Raw genomic sequence first — 10,977 nt, 5'->3', positions numbered from 1 at the left:
TGCGGGCTGCCAGGGTGTGTGACAGCCGGGGACACCCGTGGTGACAGCCGGGGACACCGGCGGTGACAGCAGCGCCTGCAGCCCTCCCCAGCGCGGTGCAGGGGGTGAGTGGCAGTCCTGACACGGCACCAAAGCCCATCCCACGCCTCTCTGTAGGAGGGATGGGGAGCAGGGATTGCCCCCGGGGTGTGGATGGAGGGGTTTCCCTCCCGTCGCTGGCCCTCAAATCCTTGTGTCCGGGTGGGGTTGAGCCAGGATTTCATTTAAATGTTGAGAACATCCTTAACTGATGAGGAGGACAACTCCGAGAGAGCTGGAGACTGAGGAGAGAGAGATGCCAGTTCTTCTTCTTCCCCTCACACCTTTAAGTACCTAAAAGTCCCTTTTTGGAAAGCAGCCTGGCTTTTCCAGGGAGTTTAGGGCATCAGTCATATTTTAATCAGAGGGAAAATAAATAGTCCTCCCAGGAAATCAACCTTCCTGGCCTGTCTTCCCAGATCAAAAAAACCAAACCATTTCTGCCTTCAAAACTCTGCTGGACTGGGGCAGCTGAAGAGTTTGGAGTGTTTTCCCTACACCTGCTGCCGCTGCTGGGAGCGGAGGTGATGCTCTGGGCAGTAATGGGCAGCCGAGCAGATTTGTAAAGGATCCAGAATTTCCTTGGATTAAACTCAAGGCTGTGTGTGAGCCTCAGTTTTGGAGGCTGAGGGCTGTGTTCCCACTGCTGAGGGGCTGGAACCCGGGATTGCTCCAGGACCACAGGAGGATGAGAGGCCAGAAGTGCTGTGGGCACTGAGGAGGGCGAGCCTGGCAGGCCAGGGACACGAGGAGAAATCCAGGAGGATGCGGGGAGGTGGAATTAGTGGGAAATCAGCGAGTTCCTGCCGAGGGAAAGACAGATAATGGGGAGAGGCGAGAAAGGCGAGGATCAAAGTGGGTATTGATGCTGCAGCAGGCCGGGGAGGGATCAAAGGGGAGATAAAACAGGTTGCCAAGGCATCCGAGGCTTTCTTCAGCTCCCAGCCCCCCTTTTCCTTGGAAGGGAGGCTGAAGAAACAGAAACAATGAATGCAGGGGCTGGGGAGCATGGCACAGCCAGGAGAAATAAACCCCAGCTCGGCCTTGTCCTTTATTTTTGATGCTTTTTTAAGGCGAAAGCCAAATCCTCCCTGATGGGTTCTCCCTGGTCCTGCACGGTTTTGGTCCTACCCTTCCTAAAAACGGCCCTGAATTCCTCACTTTGACACTTCCAGGGAGGTGAGGGGGCTGCACCAAGAACACCCAGAGCTCCCCCAACCCATCAGTGGCTCAGAAAATCCCCAGATCCAGGGTTTCTTTCACCTGAACCCCAAATCCAGCGTTCCTTTCACCTGAACCCCAAATCCAGTGTTCCTTTCACCTGCCCCAAGCCGTGTGACCACAGCCAGAGATCTGAAGTGGTCTCCAGGCCAGGGAATGGGTGAAAGTAAAGGAAATAAGCAGCTCTAATAACCTTCAGGGTTTGTTCCCGAGCAATTCTCGCTGTTATCCAGATGGGCCCCGTTCCAAGTGGATGTTTGTGTAACTCCTGAGGGGCATTAGCAGCTCTGGATCAGCATTTTAATCTTCCTTCCATTCCTGTTTTCTTGTCTGGCCTCTGGGGACCATCTCAGAGCAGCAACGGGAGATTTAAAGTGAAAACCAAGGGGGCTGCTGGTGCAGAGTAGGAGATGCTGACCCCCCAGAAAATGGGATTTTTCCCAAAGTTTGCTCAGTTCTGCAGCTGCTCTGAGCTGGGATCGCTGTGGAAGAACCTGCCTGGCAACCCAAAATGCAGACACAGCTCGATTTGAGACAAATCCACCCCCCCCCCCCCCCGCCAGCTCGGTGCTCTGCAGAGAGGAAAACCTCCCCGCCTCCAAAGCAAAGCCCAGGTTTTCCCAAACTGGCAGCAAATGACTCATCCCACAAAAATAGGCTCCAGTTCTCATCCAGGTATGAGGAAGCACTAAAAAATTCCCTTAATTCGGGTTTTGTGGAGGAGTTTTTTGGGAGGTGTCTTTGTTGGTTTTGAGCTTTCTCCAGTGCACAGAGATGCGAGTGGAGCCTCAGCTCTGGGATTTCCATGTGCAAAGGCTTTTCCCGCGACTGCAGAACTGCTGCCCACATCATCCAGCCCAGCAGCCACTCCTGCCAGAGTGGTACAGGTAATTAGACAGGTAATTAGACAAGCAATGTCCAGGTAATTAGACAGGTAATTAAGCAGCCAAACTCTGACTGACAGGAAACTTGGGCACCCCCTCCAGGGGTCGTAACTTCAGGGTGTATTTCCCACTGCCTCAAGAAAAGAGATTTTTTTTTTCCAGGGTCTCCCTCTACTATTTAGGCTCAATAAAACCTGTTTTTTTTCTTGGCAATGCCCGAGAATTCTGTTCCACTTCAATTTTACATGGGGGGGAAATGGATAAAGCATGACAGAAAACCAAAACAAAGCCAAAAATAATCCCCTGCCCTCGCTTTTGTTCCGTCACTGGCTCCCTTTGGCCATCCCCTCGTGGCCATTGAGTCACTTTGATCACGTCGCTATCGTCCTGTGGGGTTTGCTCTGATTCTTGGGGGAAACAGAAGTGAAATAAAACTCCGCTGGACCAGGGGTGGCTGGAGAGTTTGGGGATGTTTTCCTACACAAACCCCTCCCAGGTTTTGGATTTGGGATTTTCTCTGGGGGAGAGATGGAAGCGGAGCCAGTGGGAAATATCAAAGTCTGTGCGAGTTACATAATATAGTATAATATAATATAATATAATATAATATAATATAATATAATATAATATAATATAATATAATACAATGTGATACAATATAACACAATATAACACAATATAACACAATAATATAATAATTATATATTTATATTATATATTATATATTAATTATATATTATATATTATATATTAATTATATATTATATTATTAGTATATTAATATTATGGATACCCTAAAGACAATCTGAACTGTTGTCCCAACACAAAAAAAAACCTCCCAAAAAATCCCAAATAAATAAGCCCAGCTCAATCTCCTCTTCCCCATTTGGTGTCTCCCTTTTTGGGGATGTGTCAGACACTGAGCTCATCCTTTCAGGCACTGTGTTAATGTAGAGGAGTTGTTTAAACCGCCATGTGTAGATGCATGAAAAAAGCTCGCTCTGTTTATCTGGTGGGAGGAAATGTTTTTCTCTTAGGAGGTTCCAAGCAAAACTTAGTCCACTTTTCCCCCCACTGTCTTTCCACTGAACTGAAAAAAGATGATTTCATCAGATTTCCCTGATTTTTTTTTTTCTTTTTGGCTTTTTTTTTTAAAGCTTCACCTCCATGAATCGTGTGTTTATCTTTAAAATCAAAAAGAAGAAAAAAAACTAAACCTCTCTGGCTCCCCCCACTCTCAGTGCCATTAAAAATTCTAAAAAGCTGCGTAGCCTCAGAGAATAGCCTTTCCAAAAAGACATGAAAAAGAATTGCTGATTTATTTATTATTTATAGAGCTCATTATATTTTAACTCCGGGGGGTGGCAAATAGAGGATGGACTCCTTCAAACAACTCGTGGGCCCTCCAGTGGTGCTCTCCAAGGTTTCTGTGCTGGGGAAGGGAGGGAAGAGCAATTCCAGGAGGAAAGTTAAATAAGGACAGGTGGGGTGGGCAGGTTTTTTGGGAGGTTTGATGGACAGGGACAAGGAATTATTATTATTATTATTATTATTATTATTATTATTATTATTGGCCAGGAATTAGCTGGGATGGGATTCAGGAAGTTGGGAGCTGGTGGTGCAGGCGAGTTTGGGGCTGCAAATAAATGCAAGTAGGTCATAAAACATCCTGACTCGAGGCAAGGGGGAGAATCTTTGTGTTCCTCCATCAGGTGTAACAAAATCCCAGGAATTGCACAGAGTTGCTGCAAGTCCTTTAATCTGTTGTGGGACTTTTTTGATTTGTTTGTTTGGGTTTTTTGGTGGGTCTTTTGTTTGTCTGTTTGTTTGTTTGTTTTTCGGGGGGTTTTTTTTGTTTCTCTGGTAGGTTTTTGTGGGGTTTTTTGTTGGTTTGGTTTGGTTTGGGGTTTTTTGGGGGTTTGTTTGGTTGGTTGGTTTTGTTTTGTTTTGTTTTGTTTTGTTTTGTTTTGTTTTCCCTGCTAATTAGAGCTTTCCTAATATTGGGGGTGTTAATTCATGTAGATTTATGCAGCCTGGTGGTGTTTATGTGAGTGCACATCTGGAACAAGGGGGGAAAATTGTGTCAGAGATATCCAGAGTGGAGGAGATCCTCTGGGATCCTTGGGAAGCAGCTCGGTATCCAAGCTAAATTCCATCATTCCGGACAGGAGGAGCCACCTTAACCTCAACAGGGAGAAAGCCAGGGAAGCCTTGAATTGTGATAAAATTCCAAGAGGTTTTTGCTCTTCATTTGAGGGGAGAGGCAGCTTCTTGTGGAAGCTCGGCACAGCACAAAACCCCAAAATCCCAAATTCCCAAATTCCCAGGGGAGATGGGGATGATTGCCCCAGCAGCACCAGGGCCTGCACAGCCTCTCCTGATCCCAAATTTGATTTCCCCATGGAAATTCACTCCGTGTCCTCAGCAGCTCCTAGATTTTTATTTCTTTTTTTTTCCTCCCTTGGGAAAAATAAGGATTCACATCTTGTTTGTCACTGCTGCCTTGCTCCTGCCGCCGACCCGGGGATAAGGATCTGGCAACAGAACATTTTATCAGCTGTAGTAAATGTTCTTGCTTTATTAATTCCATTTGGGATCAATAATTAATGCTGCTGTCTCCTTTACAATCCCCCTCGGTGGGAGAGGAGGTCAGGATTTCACTGTGTTCCTTGAAGCCCTCACAATCCCCAAAATACACAAGGATTCCTCTAGTAGGAAACTTTTTTTTTTTTTTTTTGCCTTGTTTAGGGGTCAGCAAGATCCCAATTTATGGGGGGAAAGGTGGATAATTGGGAATAGAATTCCCAGCACAGAGGAAAGGTAGCAGAGACTGAGCAAGGATCATCCCATCCCTGCCTGGTCAGAATAATTCAGAGACATTTGTGGGGCAGAAAGTGAACTTTAAATTGGTAGGAAAAGCAGAACCAGAGAGGATCTCTCTGCCCACCACAGCCTCCCCAGGGCTGAGGGTTTTCTGAGCAATTCTTTTGGCAGAGATCACCAAAGTCCAGGTTTGGGTCAGCGCAGCCCAAATTTTGTGTGCCGAGTGATGATTCCAGTGTGGAAACGCTTTGGGGTCTCTTGAGCCAATGCACATCCTTGGAGCATCTCCTACCTCAAAAAATCAAAGTGATTTGGGTTCCAAATTTCCCAAAATAAACAGAGTTAGGCTCAGGAGCCAGAATTTCCCTGGCTTTCAGCTGCCTGCAGCTCTCAGCTCCCCTTGGGCCAGTCCGCAGCACATCAGGGCTCTTTCTTGGCTGCTTTTCTCAGGCGTTAACCAAGAGCAGATAAATCCTGAGCTGAAGTTTATTTCCGGAACAGCAAAATGCCAGGACGGCACCTCGGTGCCAGCAGCGCAAACCTCAGCCCCACGGGGGGCTCTTGACCCTGCTGTGGGGAAAAAAAGAGAATTTCCAAAGGTGGCAGAGTACCCGATAAAGGCTCAGAAATTCTGGCTCCTGAGCCTAACTCTGTTTATTTTGGGAAATTTGCTGCTGATGCCACCCAAAAGTGTGGCCACCACGTTCCTTTCGGGGTAAAACTGCCTGGTTTCTGTGCATCACTCTGTGTTGCTCCCTGACTTCCCCAAACTGTGATATATTTTTTTTTAGGTGCTTGCAAAGAGCAGAAAAGGAGAAATTCTTCTTTGCCACAAGTGGCAGGAGCTGTGGGTTTTCCCCCCTCCTTTTACCAGGGAAAGTAGGGGCTACTTAATGAAATAATTGCTCCTTTAACAAATTGCCCCTCATTAGCCAGGCCACCGTGGCTGTGCACACTCTGATCTACGGAATGAAAAGGTTTTACCTTAAAATAATCCAAATAACGGGCGCAGCCGAGCTGCCTGGCCACTTTTATCTCTCAGCAGCTGACAAAAAGTGATGCCCTTTGCTGCTGACAGCTATAATAATAATAATGATAATAATAATAATAGTAATAAAGCAGCACAACACAGCTTTGAACCTGGCTGGTTCAGGATGGGAAATGTTGGTTTTTCCCGCGGGTTGAGGAGTTTGATTCTGACGCGAGGGAGGGAGTTTTGTCTTGGGGTAAAAGCCAGAATTGCTGTCCTGGCTCAGATAAATGAGAAATCTCCCACTAAACCAGGTCCAGGCTGGCCTTGGACACCCCCAGATCTGCAGATTTGTATTTATATCTCACCGGTCCAAGGCAGCCCTGTGTCCTTTATTTAATTCTCTGTATTCCAGTCAAACTCGCTGCCTCAGAAGTGATGGAATTGGGGCATGTGGAGAGGTTCAAACCAGGAGTAATAATTTCTCAGGGTGATGAAAATGCGAAGTTATTGTGTTAGTTGTGAAGGGCAGGAGTCCCTCATGCCCACTGAACATGAGAGGATGCCGGGATGAGATTTTTGTTCGTGATTATTTCCCTCTCCTTCAAGTGCAGCTGTTCTTTTAGCAGGAGCAAATGGATTTGGGAATATTCAATCATTGCTTCTGCCTGAAATTATTTTTCTTCTAAGTATATCAAATAATAAGTGTTTCAGCAGGAAAAATTTTCATTTTCTCATACTTTTTTCTTTTCTTTTTTTTTTTTTTCCCCCAGAAAATGCATTATTCTGTTTGGCTTCCTCTGCTTCTTTCAGCGTGCGTGTCATTCCATCACCTCTCTGAAGCAGCCACACATAAAATATTAGAATTATTAACTACATTTTGCATAGGCCAAGGTTGCCAGAACAGAGAGAGATTTCAGAATCGACATTAGGAAAAAAGAAATCTTTACTGGTGAGGTCCTGGCACAGTTTGCCCAGAGAAGCTGTGGCTGCCCCATCCCTGGAAAATATTCCTGTGCTCGTGGTCCTGCCTTGCTCCAAACTCCTTTTCCTTAAGAAAACCTGATTTTCCCTAAGAAAACCTCATTTTCCTTAAGAAAAAGCCTCATTTTCTTTGTGTTTCTGATCCCTTTTATTGTAAAATGGGGATTCCCATTTGCTGGGAAACTCAGTCCCACAGAGATGCCGACGCTGGGCTGTTCTCCCGAGGGACGGCCACCTCAGGGATGTGGTTAAGATGATTTCCAGGTGCTAAAAGTGGCGTTAATTGGGGCCACGAGCCAAGTGCTCACTGGTGGGAGCCCCTAGGGGCAGTTCCCCCACATCTGGGGTGTTCCAGGAGCGGCTGCTCCGGCCAGATGTGCTCCTCACACAGCTGGCCCTGCCCTGCCTCCCCTCTGGCTCTGGTCTGGCACCTCCTGGAGGATGTTCAGGCCTTAGGATTCTCCCCTTTCCCATGATTTTCATCCCTCAGAATTTCCCCCTTTTCCATGTGCAGGGTGTCAGTGGAGACTGATCTCTGCAGAGCAGGATCCACGTGGGAACCTGAGATTTTCACCCCTGGAATTTCCTCCTTTTCCATGTGCAGGGTGTCAGTGGAGACTGATCTCTGCAGAGCAGGATCCACGTGGGAACCTGAGATTTTCACCCCTGGAATTTCCCCCTTTTCCATGTGCAGGGTGTCAGTGGAGACTGATCTCTGCAGAGCAGGATCCACGTGGGAACCTGAGACACACAACAGCCTGGGCTGGGACCGAGACCCCTTTTCCCCCCCTAATAAAACCAGAAATCATCAACATTGCTGGCTGCTCACCTCTGCAAGCCCAACTGGGATTTTTTTCTAGCCCAGTCAGCTTGTTCCCACCTGAGGAAGGTTCTGAGGATGTTGTTCCATTCTCGTTCCTCATGGAACCAAACAGAACTGGGAAAAACTTCCTTGCTGATAAAGTCTGCTAATGGCTTGGGACGAGGAGCTGGACACCCTCAGTGACAAACTACGGCCCAAACAGAGCCAAAAGTGACAAAATAAAGACCAGAACTCAGCAAAAGCTGCCTGGGAGATGGGAGAGAGGCGGCTCTGACAAAGCAGAGTCAGCCCCACACGGGTCCTGACACGCCTGTGACACTCCTGAGTGTCACAGCAGCCAGAGCTGCCTGCTGGATTTTAATTAGGCCCAGACTAAATTATAAGGGGCTCGTCCTTTTCAGCGTGGCTCGGGGAGAATGAAAAGACGAGCGTTTTCAATTTAAGGTTTAGTTAGATAATGCCTGTTGGTGCCAGTAGATTACAGAGTGGATATTAAATCCTCCAGGATTTGCAGAGGCAAAGTCCTCACAGAATCCATAAGCAGGGCCGTGGAACTGTCGGCCCCTGGAGGAGCCGAGCAGGAGGAGAAAATGGGAAGTAAATCTTCCCTTGGGAGGGAGCTCCACGTAAAGAGCACACAGGGCAGGCTGTGGCCTTTAAAGGTTTCCCTGTTAAGGAGATTTTCTGCTCCTGACCGGGGCCAAATGGCAGGGAAATGTGATGGGGTTTGTCAGACCGCTGGGGCAGGGACAGGCAGGGCTGGGTGCGGAGTGCTGGGGGTTTGGGGCCAAGAATCCCACAAAAACCCATCTGAGGGTATCCCTGCAAACCCAGACAGCTGTGCTGTGGGGCCTGCACAGACCCGACAACCAGCTCTGGCCCTGAGATATTGAATAAAATCCCCCTGAGCTGGTGCTGAGCTGGTGCAGGGGGTGATGAGCACCTCCTGACGGCAGCAGAGCAAACCCAACAAGCCTTGGGATGTGCTGGCCCATTTACAGCCCACCTTCAGCAGGACTGGGGGGCATCTAGGACTTGTCAGGTTCTTCCTAGAGCTCATCAAAGCCAGACTGAGGCAGGTTTGGGGTGCCAGCCACGGGAAGATTGACTGGGATCAGGGGAAACAGACACTCGGAGGCAGAGCTTGGCAGAATTTGCTGGGAATCCTCCCAAAACACATCCCAGAGGATGAGGTTCAGGATCAGCAGTGCCAGGGAAGCTGCTGCTGTGGGTCCGTCTGTGTCCTGGTGCTGCCTGATTTCTGTGTGGCTTTAAATGGCGAAACTGACTGAAAATCACAGGTTTTGTCTCTGTGTTGTTTGTAGAAAAGTGATCACTTGTGGGGGGAGGAGAAGGGTTCTGAAGGTTTCGTTTTTTCCTTTCCCTCTCCTTTTCTTCTTTTTCCTTAGCGTGTGTCAATAAACTATCTGTTCACCTGAACTTGGGGCCTGTTTTGCCTTTTGCTCCAAAATCCTTTCTCTCAGAGGTAAAAGAGAAGGTAGACACTCAAACCACTACACTAAATTAGGCAAACCAGAATTCAACGGGAAACCGCCCCACTTCTCAGGGGGAAAGTGCTGAAGCCTCACCTCCACAACATCAAACCTCTTATTTACAAAACACTGAAGGCCTGGTAATAACAAACAAGAAAGGACAAAATATTCACCCTTCGTTGCTCTCATATATAAGGAGCTTTACAACTCCAGGTCGAGATACGTGGCTGATGGCAGAGGGTAAGATTATTAGTTTAAAAGCACTAAAATGTGCAAAATAATTACCACAACTACCCATGCATTACCGGCTTAAGTGCTGGGCTGTTTTGTTTGGTTTTTTTCCCCAGGTTAAGGGAAATATTAACCTGTAAGGAGCTCCATCCAGGGCTGCAGCCCGAAGAGCTAAAAGCCCCAAAGATCCGAGTCCTGGCAATGAAAATTCAGGAGCTATCATAGCCTTTGATTGAACATCCCAATAGTTTCATTAAGGCCCCGTCCCCGCCTTTTATGTTTGCTAATTAGCGAATTTCAAACACTTTATCTCCGCGTTATCTTTGTGCAAGAGAGTGGCAAATTTGTGTCATTATGAAACACTGCGAGGATTTTAAAGGTTCGCAAGCAATTAGATTTTGTAATTCTTGTTTATGCCTCTGAAGGATCGCTCATTTGAAAAACTTTAGAGTTAATATGTACAAAGATAAAACAGTGGCCTGCGTTGCTCTGGTGACTGAAGTCAAGTGGCTGAGTGAGCTGAATGGATTATGAGAGAAAAATGTTTTGGGAAGTGGCTGCCTTGATCCTCAGCTGGATATTTCAGGGAATTCACACCCGAGCAGAGTGTCCGTGCCCAGGTGAGTGACATTTTCCTTGGCACCGTCCCCAGTAGGAAGCCTGGGGTGATGAATTCGGGAGGAGGATCGAGCCCGGGCTCGGTGCAATGGGTGTCACAGTCGGGGTTTGCGGGTTTGGAGGGGGGAAAAGCGATGGATGAGGCCGGAATTCCTGCAGGTGGCGGCGGGGATGGAGCGCGGCGGAGCGCTGACACCTGCCGGCAACGGCGACCTGGGACCGGCCCCGGGAGCTGCCACTGCCCCGGGACTGTGCCCGGGATTGGCCAGGGACCCACCACATCCCCCCGGGATTGTCCGGGGACCCACCATTTCCCTCTGGGATTGTCCCTGGGACCAGTCCCGAGCCGCCCTCGGCCCCAGGATCCACCCTGGGATCAGTCCCGAGACTCTCCTGCCCCCGGGACTGACCCATGGACCAGCCCTGAGCCACCTCCTGTGCCCGGGCTCCATCCTGGGACTGTCCATGGAGCCACCTCCTCTTCGGGACTGGACCCAGGAGTGACCCCAGAGCTGCCACCTGCCCCTGGGATCCACCTTGGAATTGTCCATGGTGCCACCTCCTGCCCCGAGTCCCCTGACCTGGCAGGTGGCATCCCCGTCCCCGCAGGGTTTGGGATGGGGTGACCTTCCAGGTCCAAACCCTGCTGTCACTCCGTGCTCCAGGCCCGCCACGGAGCTGTCCCAGCTTCGCTCTGAGTCCCCCTGTGGGTGTCACTGAGCCTTGTCCTCACAGCCCCTCTGGGTGTCCAAGTGTCCCCTGCACCCCCCCAGCTGCTGCCTGGGCCAGGGAAACCCATCCCCCCATTCCTTGGGGAATCATGGAGCAATTGGCGTGGGAAGGGACCCAAAA

Source organism: Chamaea fasciata, unplaced genomic scaffold (genome assembly GCF_029207755.1).
Source record: "Chamaea fasciata isolate MVZ Bird 193981 ecotype frontalis unplaced genomic scaffold, bChaFas1.0.hap1 SCAF_24, whole genome shotgun sequence".
In the NCBI taxonomy this organism is placed as follows: domain Eukaryota; kingdom Metazoa; phylum Chordata; class Aves; order Passeriformes; family Sylviidae; genus Chamaea; species Chamaea fasciata.
The sequence above is the reverse complement of the archived record's forward strand: the minus strand, read 5'-3'. Positions refer to the sequence as shown.